Here is a 9,140-nt window from a genome sequence, read left to right as displayed (position 1 = left end):
AACTGGAAATGCACATATCTATTATACATGAGCCATATAAATATTGGTTGTATTACAAATATCTTTGTAATTGTTTGTTATAGAAGGAATTTGATTGTAAAAGTTAGTTAAGATAATAGTTAAAAATAAATAAGTTGCGGTAAAGAACCTAGGAGGTGGGCTTAAATCGATGTTCTGCACTGTTTGGTACAACTTATGCTGAAAACCTATAGGCAGAATACATTTACAACTTCTGTTTTTAAATTGGAGCCATTAAAGACTATTTTTTTACTTTAATTGGAGTATGTGCTGCTGCCCAAACTTTGAGGAGTAAGTTTGAGGTCTTGGGAAGCTTGAGGACTGTGTAGCCTCTCCAAATACAGGTGGTGAGTAGAGATGGGCGAATCTGTCCAGTTTTGCTTCGCCACGAATTTCTAAAGTTTCCATCGAAACTGGCGGAAAATTCACGTAACGGCGAATTTGATGCCGGTGACAATTCAGCAGCGTCAAAATTTTCGCCAGCGAATTTTCACTGCAAATTTTATAAATTATTCGCCGACGGTGAAACGGCCAAATTCGCATCGATTACGCGTCTACTGAATAAATTCACCCATCACTAATGGTGAGCCGGGAGCAGCTAATCTTTGCATTGCCTATTCCAGAATGCATTTACAACACAAGCCCTTTTTATTGACCTTATGCTGAATGCAGGTACAGTCAGGACCAGGATTTGACAGATCGGACATTATGCAGGTAATAGAATGCTTAAAAAGGCTGTGAATATAAAATAACCCTAGAGAACTGGTACAAAAAGTTTTCACAATAGCAGTGTTTTAGAAAAAGTAGGTCAAAAACAACTTCTGAGTATTTGAAAGAAAAAACTGAATGGTGCAGGAAACTGGAAAAGTAGCAAAACATCACCCATTAAAGCTGGAACAAAACAAGATACACAAGTGATCTACTGAAGAAGATGAGGGAGACATGATCTAGGCAGGGTTAGATACAAATGAAAGTTGCTACAGAAGAAGTCAGGGGCTGTTTGGTGGGAAAGGTGGTGAGAAATAACTGATAAAAAGCATTTAATGGTAATAGAGAAATATATATTGTTTAAATCACAAATACAATATTTTCAAAAGAATAATGGATCTCTATTACCATTACAAGCCACAATATTGCTTACATTCCAGTACAAAGGATGCTAGTTGAACCAGGTAGTGTATATACTTCCCAAAACGTCAGACATGTAATTAATGGTTATTGCTGAGGCTTCTCAGAAAAAAATTTATTTGGCACTGATCAATATCAGATAAAAGGTCTACGGAAATGTAGTAGCCAGGAACATAAATCATGTAGGGAGAAAAACCTATTAGTCATTCAGGTATAAGTTAGAGAAATTACAGTACAGACAGAGTTTGCCATAGATTATTGTGTCCCAAACTGATCATATGGAAAGTATCAAAGGAGAGAATGTGTTGTGTTTAAAGAGAGGAAATAAGATCAAAATAAGAAAGTACATTTTGAAAAAAAGCTGAATGGTGTCACGTCATGTACATTTTGGAACTAACTCTGGACTTTGTTTTGAAACATACCTGAACTAATCCACTGAGTCACTGGGGGTTTTCTGAGTTAGAATGGGTGATTATGTTTCCTCTACCTGCTGCACTCTCAACTCTGCCCACCTTGTTAACATAGCGTGTTCCCAATAAATTAATTTAGGGGCTTTATAAGCTTCCTCTCAGTACTCAATCATTGATACTCTTGTCTTGATTCCTGGTTCCTGAGCTCCTGTTCCTTGTCTTGTTCCTGTGCCCTCGTTTTTGATCCTTGCCTGTTTACAACTGACCTGGCCTGCCTTTCGGACATCCCTTGTTTTCTGCCTGTACAGACCTTTGGACTATTTAATGGACTCTCCTTGCTAGCCATCTGCCTCTGACCACTCGCCTGGTAAAAGGATTTGTGTATTTTGTTACCTTGCATTGAATTGGTTATATTGTTTACTGCTTCAATAATGAATCATCATTCTTCATAATATGTCATCTGTTTATCATCAATCCCGATTCCTGTATTACCCTTGTTACACAGCACATAGGCTCCTACCTGCCAACTACTCACCTGTGGCCAAACCTGACATCATGTTGTTTTTTTGTCTTCACTGATGCCTAGCATGTATTATTGTTTTGAAGGCATTCTGCCTGTTATGTTTTGAGTAGCCGAGGATGAGGAGAGTATAACAGTGCTTTATTAGCAGAGACTCATGCAGGCATTACACAACAGTAACTTTCACTTTTAAGCTACCAGGAAGTATGCAAAGTATGTCTGAACACAGTGACATCTACAGGCCATTTGTATAAACACCACACTGCCCCTATAACAATGATAACTATGCGAAATGTATTCAAAGTTTGTGCATATTATTTAAATTGTTTACACTACTTGAAACCCTGAATTGTCTAATTCGTATAAGAATGATGTATTGTGTATTTGGTACTGATGAAGTTATATAACATATTGAGTAAATTATACTTGACAAAATTTACTTTAGTCCCTTCTACAGTAACCATGAGATATATCTTGACATTCCTGCCATGTAGGGCAAGTGGAATGAAAGAGTTAATTTATCTCCAGCCCCACCCATAAATGAAACCAACCAGTAAGAAACCTCAGTGTATAAAAAAGTAGACACACCAGAATTATGCTGAATTTATTTAATGGGAAAGGAATCTTTTAGCTGCAGAAGGGGCTAAGGGAAAAGTAAATGTTAGTAAGTATAAATTTACTCAATCGCTTCCATCGCATACGGCAACAACCATGAGAGCTAGTGAGTATCCAATAGAGTGTAGGATTCAACGTCACAGTTCAATCACAAATACTTCCGTCCAATGAAGAAGATTAATCCAAATAAAGTGGTAGTGATGAACTTCAATAATACGCAGTGGGTTGCTGCAAAAAGGTGCTGTTTATTTAAACACTACTGTACATGTTTCGAGCGTAGCTCTTTATCAATTGTTCACTAGCAGAAATAGCTGATATCTGCACATTCAGTGAGTTTACTACCAGGCCTTTTTATTGGCTGCGGGGGGGGGGGGGTAAAAGGGAGGCACATTAATCTCTGCCTATATCAGAATTTTGGGATTTTCCTAACTCAGAATATGTGCTCTGGTTCCACCCTGCCTGTTTATGTAGGCCACTGTTGTCAAATTGTCTCTGTGAAATGCCCTGAGCTGTGAGCCTGTTGAAATGAGCACCCCAATCCTTCTGAGATGTGGTGGTAGTCAATACAGTCCATTTCAGCTGCTGGAATGACTGGTCACAGACAAGATTCTCTTTCCGCAGCCACCAATGTAGGAGAGACCTGTAATCCTGACTTAGACAGACAAGCGTCATCAACCTGTGGTAGTACTCTCAGTCCTTGCTAAATTGTCCATCTGAACAGTGTCACTTAATGGGGGACCAATCCAACTGCTCTCAGCAGCTCTTACAGCAACTGTCCTTGTAGAGCGACTTACACACTCTACTCTGTAGCCATCTTGGAAGAGGGCAGCCATCACACAAACACCTCCACCTAAGAGGCATAAGCCTTGCTTCCGAACAATCCACCTCTTGGGGGGTCAATTCTACAGTCCTCAAGCCCCTTATGGACCCAGAAATAAACCTAAAAATATACCACTTGCTTACCACAGGTAGAACAAAAAATACTCAGGGCTCTTACTGGTTGATTCTATTTATAGGTGGAGTTTGGACATAAATTAACTCTTTCTTTCCACTTGTCCTACATGGCAGAAAGGCCAAAATATATCTCATGGCTGCTGCCTTATGGGATGTACGTGAATATATGTTTTGCTAGGCAGAATTTGGAACAACCTATCCACTTAAGTAAGGATACTGGTTTTGCCTGGCACATTTTCTTGATACCGCAAGTTGTTAAAATTTGAGTCTCCCAAAATGTAAATTAAAAACATGTAAAAATTCTAATGTGAAAATTCAGCAACTAAAACCTACTAAGCTATAAGTCGAAGGGGAATGTATTTTCAACATTTTCATTTTATTTTTCAATTTTAGAACAGTTAAACTTTTTAAAAAATTAATGGAACAATGCACTTTTTGTTGCAATAGAAGTTGTTTGTAACAATGCAATGAAGTTCTTTGAGTTTTTTTTTTTAAATATTCTAGCAATCAAGAAAATAATACTGTGATAACTCTATCGCTCCATAAGAAGTTTTGTTCTCAATTTGGTGTACTGGTGTACAGTGGTATATTGATTTAGGGGCCTACTTATCAACAGTCTTATTTTTGTGGTTTTAATGATTTTGGAAACCATGACCAAACTCACAAACTCTAAAACTATGAATGCCATGAGATTTATTAAAAATCGCAATAAAAAAAAGTATGAACTGAAAAGTACTCTAGAAAATTGATTCCCACTGACTTCTATAGGACCTCAACAATTTTACCTGGCAAAGTTTTGTCTTAGTGGTTTTCGTGGGTTTTTGGAGCTTTTTAAAATGATTTTGCTGCATAGATTAGGTACTCATGTACAATACAATAATATTTACTACAATATTTAGTAGAAAACTATATTTATTAAAAAAATATATATGTTCATTGCTTGACTACTTCAGTTACTACTTATCCCTATATGAAAGGTCTCACAAATAATAAATTGCCCCTCCTTTCCAGACACAAAATCCCCTGATGAGGTTGTTCTATAATAGAAGCTGATGCTACAGGGCTGATTATTAAATTCTGATGCTAATTGCACTGGTTTCTGTGCTGCCATGTAGTAATTATCTGTATTAATTACTAAACAGCCTTATATTGTGACATCTCTATTCTATATGTACTGTATATTGTGAGTGGGTCCCTAAGCTCAGTAAGTGACAGCAGCACAGAGCATGTGCAGCGAATCAGCAGAAAAGAAGATGGGAAGCTACTGGGGCATCTTTGGAGACACAGATCTTTACTGTGAAAGGGATGTGGCTTCCTTGGGCTGGTACAGAAGCACAAAACATAATGTTCAACATTTCTAGCTTATTCTTTAGTTAGGCTTTAGTTCTCCTTTAAGTAATATACAACAGTGAGCTTACCTAGCACTGGGTATTGTTCAGTGAGACAGGCAATGTTATCTCTGAGTGTTGCAAACTCTATGGCTGTGATTCTGTGAATAACAACTGATTTGAGAAAGTATCTGAGTTTTACTGACTTGATATTGAACCATCAAAGTCAGCTCCCACCAATTCTAAAGTGTATCATCTGTCCAATAAATAGTTCATCTGTTTCAAAGAACCACTGGTACCCAAGTTATTTGAAGAAATACAGTGCAGTTAACCCTTCCTCCAACAGTACAGCGAGAGCCCACCTGAGAATTAAGAGTCACATGTACCACGTGCCCTACCAGGAGTTGCTGGGAGTTGAACGTAATCTACCAGGTCTGAGGTACACATATTGGGGTACCACTGTCCCATGTACCTGTTACATACATCTTGTATACTTTTAATTCACAATCATGGAATAAATGTCAGTGTTTACTTGTTCTGCTAAACATAGCATTCCTTTACTAAAAAAAACATTCTTAAGCCTCCGTGACACAACAGATTATAACTTTAAATGAGCGCAGCATTAACGGTCATTATGGGATCTGTCAGAATGACTGTGGCATTGTGGTAACTATTATACTTTAACTGAGGGCAGCATATATGTATAGTGCATCTATATTACATTTTGAATGTGATATATACTACAGCCCTCGAGTTCCTTAACAAAGCATTGCTGGAATACTGTATGTATAGCAACACTAAACAGATGGCATGAGTGAATGAATATAATTAATTGCACCCCAAGCACTTAGATGGAAACAGCTATGGCAAAATTGTTTTAATGTAGCAATGTTTCTTTGATTTATAATACTAAAGTACTTGAAAATTCCTGTCCCTTTCGGACCCTTCTACAGGGCTAGGATCTATTACCCAGAATGCTTGCCACCAGAAGCTTTAAAAATTGCGTGAAAGAAAATAACCATTAAAAACCCAAAAGCATTATTTCATCATCATGGATTTGCACTTAACTATGAAAGTTAACGTCAAGTACAGTGTGCTGCCTTATTGCAGAAGAAAAGAAAATCATACAGAGCTTTCTGGAGAACACCTAACAGCTTTCAGAATAATAAATCCAATAGCTGTATCAGCAACACATGGTATCTTAGAAATCATATTTCATATTCTAATTCTCATTAAGCCTAAGTGTGTGTGTGTTTGCATGCAGTAAATGCTCATCCTAGGATAATTTAGGATCCCCATTCCTAAGGCCCCCATACACGGGCCTATAAAAGCTGCCGCCAGACCAATCCGGCAGCTTATGGGGCCATGTGTAGAGCACTCCGACAGGCTTTCCTGATCCATATCTGGACGAAAGTGACAATCGGGCAGGGTAAAAAATCCCGTCGGATCGCGGCCGCATTTGTTCGGTGATGTGGTCCCTCGATCTGACGATCAATATAGCCTTCATTCTGATCCAATTGGTCGGCCCTAGGGTCCACGATTGGATCAGTCCAATATCGGCCACCTCAATGTGGGCATACCGGGGAGAGATTCGCTTGTTTGGCGACATCACCAAATGAGCGAATCTCCCTGTGTATGGCCACCTTAAGTTTACTGATAAACAACCTAATTAATCAGTGCCAATAATGGAACCATAGAACCCAGATCGCCAGACAAAGGGATTTTTAAAATCCCATTAAAACACAATAACAATGAATGTACAAAGCGCATGAACAAATAATATAAAGCAGTCATATAGTGAATATATTTACCTTGCGCATGGTTATTTTTATAAAGTTGAATATTTACATAAATATTTGCAATTTGCATTTTTTTTGCCATATTTAAAAAGCTCTTATAGGCAGTGTGAAAAAAATTTGCAATTCAGTTTGCACACTTACTTACTTTCTTTATAAATATAATCAGGCGCAAGGTAAATATATTCACTGTGCAAACCAATCTGCCCTGCGCAAAATTTATAAATGAGCCCCAGTAGTATTAAAAATATTGCATTTTCTTGCCATTTAAAAACAATCATAATTACTTTACTATGTCAACAGATCAGATTTGTTCAGGACTGGAGTGCAAGCTATTGTGTGTTATCGTAGTGAATGGATAGGTATGTTGGAATGATTTGTCTTATAAAGTGGCATAATAATTTGCTAATCTTACCTGTTCAGCAGCTGCTTAGATTACACTGAGCGTGTGCAGTGTAGCTGACATTCATAACAAAATCCAAGATGGGGAGCTCCTATGACAACTCTGAAGCTTGCATCATTACTGCTATCAAAATGCTGATCCTTTAGGCTGGCTCAAAAAGTTCAGTACATAAAATGTGGCATTTCTAGCCATATTCATTTTTTAAGAGTTAAGTTTTTCTTTAAGGAAGACTAAAAATAAATAAATTGAATTCTTAATATAGAAAATCTGGACTTTCCATCACTGGCTGAACTAGTTGCATCTTAAACCTGTGTAAATTATTAATTTATTATATTGTATATTATACTAATGTATTTATTTATGTATTTGTGTGTACGTATCTTCCCTTGCTTTGACGGTAAGATGCACGCAGTATCCTGTACATTTCTGATTTGGAGCTAATAATGCTAATTCAGTTACAGTATTTAAATCCTATCTTAATCCTTTGGGGAAAAGGACATGAATGAATGGATGTTGCATTAAATATTAAGCTGGGAAAAAAAACACTGGTCAGCAATGTTAATTGGAAAACAAATTAAATTAGCATTTGCCACTGTAATCACTGGATAAAAAGTTATAGTACAAAAACTCACATTTTTAAGAATTGCAAAACAGAAAATGCCACAAATTGAAGAAAAGGAGTATGTAATGGAATAGAGCCTTGCTGGTTGCTGCGAACACTGTGAAGGCTCTAGGTTTTTTAACCCTTTGCATCACAAAAGTAAATTCTGAGAAAGAGTTCAAGCTTTTAAAACGTTTAAAAAATTTCTAGGGGGACCTTGCTTTTTTGAGGGACTAAGAAATTGCATTCCCCGGTATGGACAAGCAACTTTGTATTTTCTGGGCAATACATTCTGCCAGGTAGTGATGCAAATCTACTTCCCTTTAGAATTTAATCGAAGTGCTCTATTACCTATTGAAACTACTACCTATCCTAAGCATGATTAGGACTAAAGTACAGGACTAAAGTCTCTTGAATATACTGTTGGAACAATTCCCAACAATAGGTGAGAAGGATCGTGTCATTCTTCCCTGAAAGTTGGCGAGATTCCAGTGTAATGTGCTAGCGAGCTCTAGACAAGGTCCTTTCAAGAACAGATAGCAGGGGTCTGGTTTGAAGTGTGATTCTATTTAATATACTTTGCCCAATTATTAAATTAAATCAGTCATGAATGGAACATGGAACAGAGCAAGGAAAATCTTGCAACTTTGCCCACCAAAACCTGAGATAAATAAAATAGAAATATGATGATTTTTTTTTATTTTGCATTTAGAAATACATTATTTTAGGGTAGGGTTACCACCTTTTAAAAAAATCTTCACCAGCAGGTGGAGGGGGCGGGGTTAAAATGTTGTGACGCTAAAGGGGGTGGACATTGGCGCACTATTGGCTGGCTGGATCGTGACGTCAAAGGGGGCGGAGCCAAACACGCGCATTTGGCAAGAAGCCCATGAAAAAAGGTGAGTTTTGAGCAGGCTGGGGGCAGGCCGCGGGCTTTTTTTAGGTGCATTACAAATTTACCGGCAGCTACATTGCCGGTAAATTTGTAATACCGGCCCCGGCCTTGCCTGGTGTTTCCCTTGAGGGAAAATTCACATTTATTATGCCCCAAAGCTGCTACAAATCTGAACACAAAAATACTGTACTCCAGGTAAAACCTGTCAAGGTCATGTAGAAGTCAATGGCAAATGTCCCTGAAGTTGTTTCTGGACATTCTGATCTGCTCTGGATAATCCAAGAGCCAGATTCAATTAAGTGAGAAAAAGGTTTATCACATGAAAATTCATGGACGAGATTCAATTTGTTATGCAATTCAGAAAAACGTTATCATGTGAAAACTCCAATGAAGTCTATGAAAAAAACTGACTGAATTTGGAGAAAAGTTTTTTCTCCTTGAATCGAACTACATCTATGAGTTTTCACGTGAT

Source organism: Xenopus laevis, chromosome 1L (assembly GCF_017654675.1).
Source record: "Xenopus laevis strain J_2021 chromosome 1L, Xenopus_laevis_v10.1, whole genome shotgun sequence".
NCBI classification, from domain to species: Eukaryota; Metazoa; Chordata; class Amphibia; order Anura; family Pipidae; genus Xenopus; species Xenopus laevis.
The sequence above is the reverse complement of the archived record's forward strand: the minus strand, read 5'-3'. Positions refer to the sequence as shown.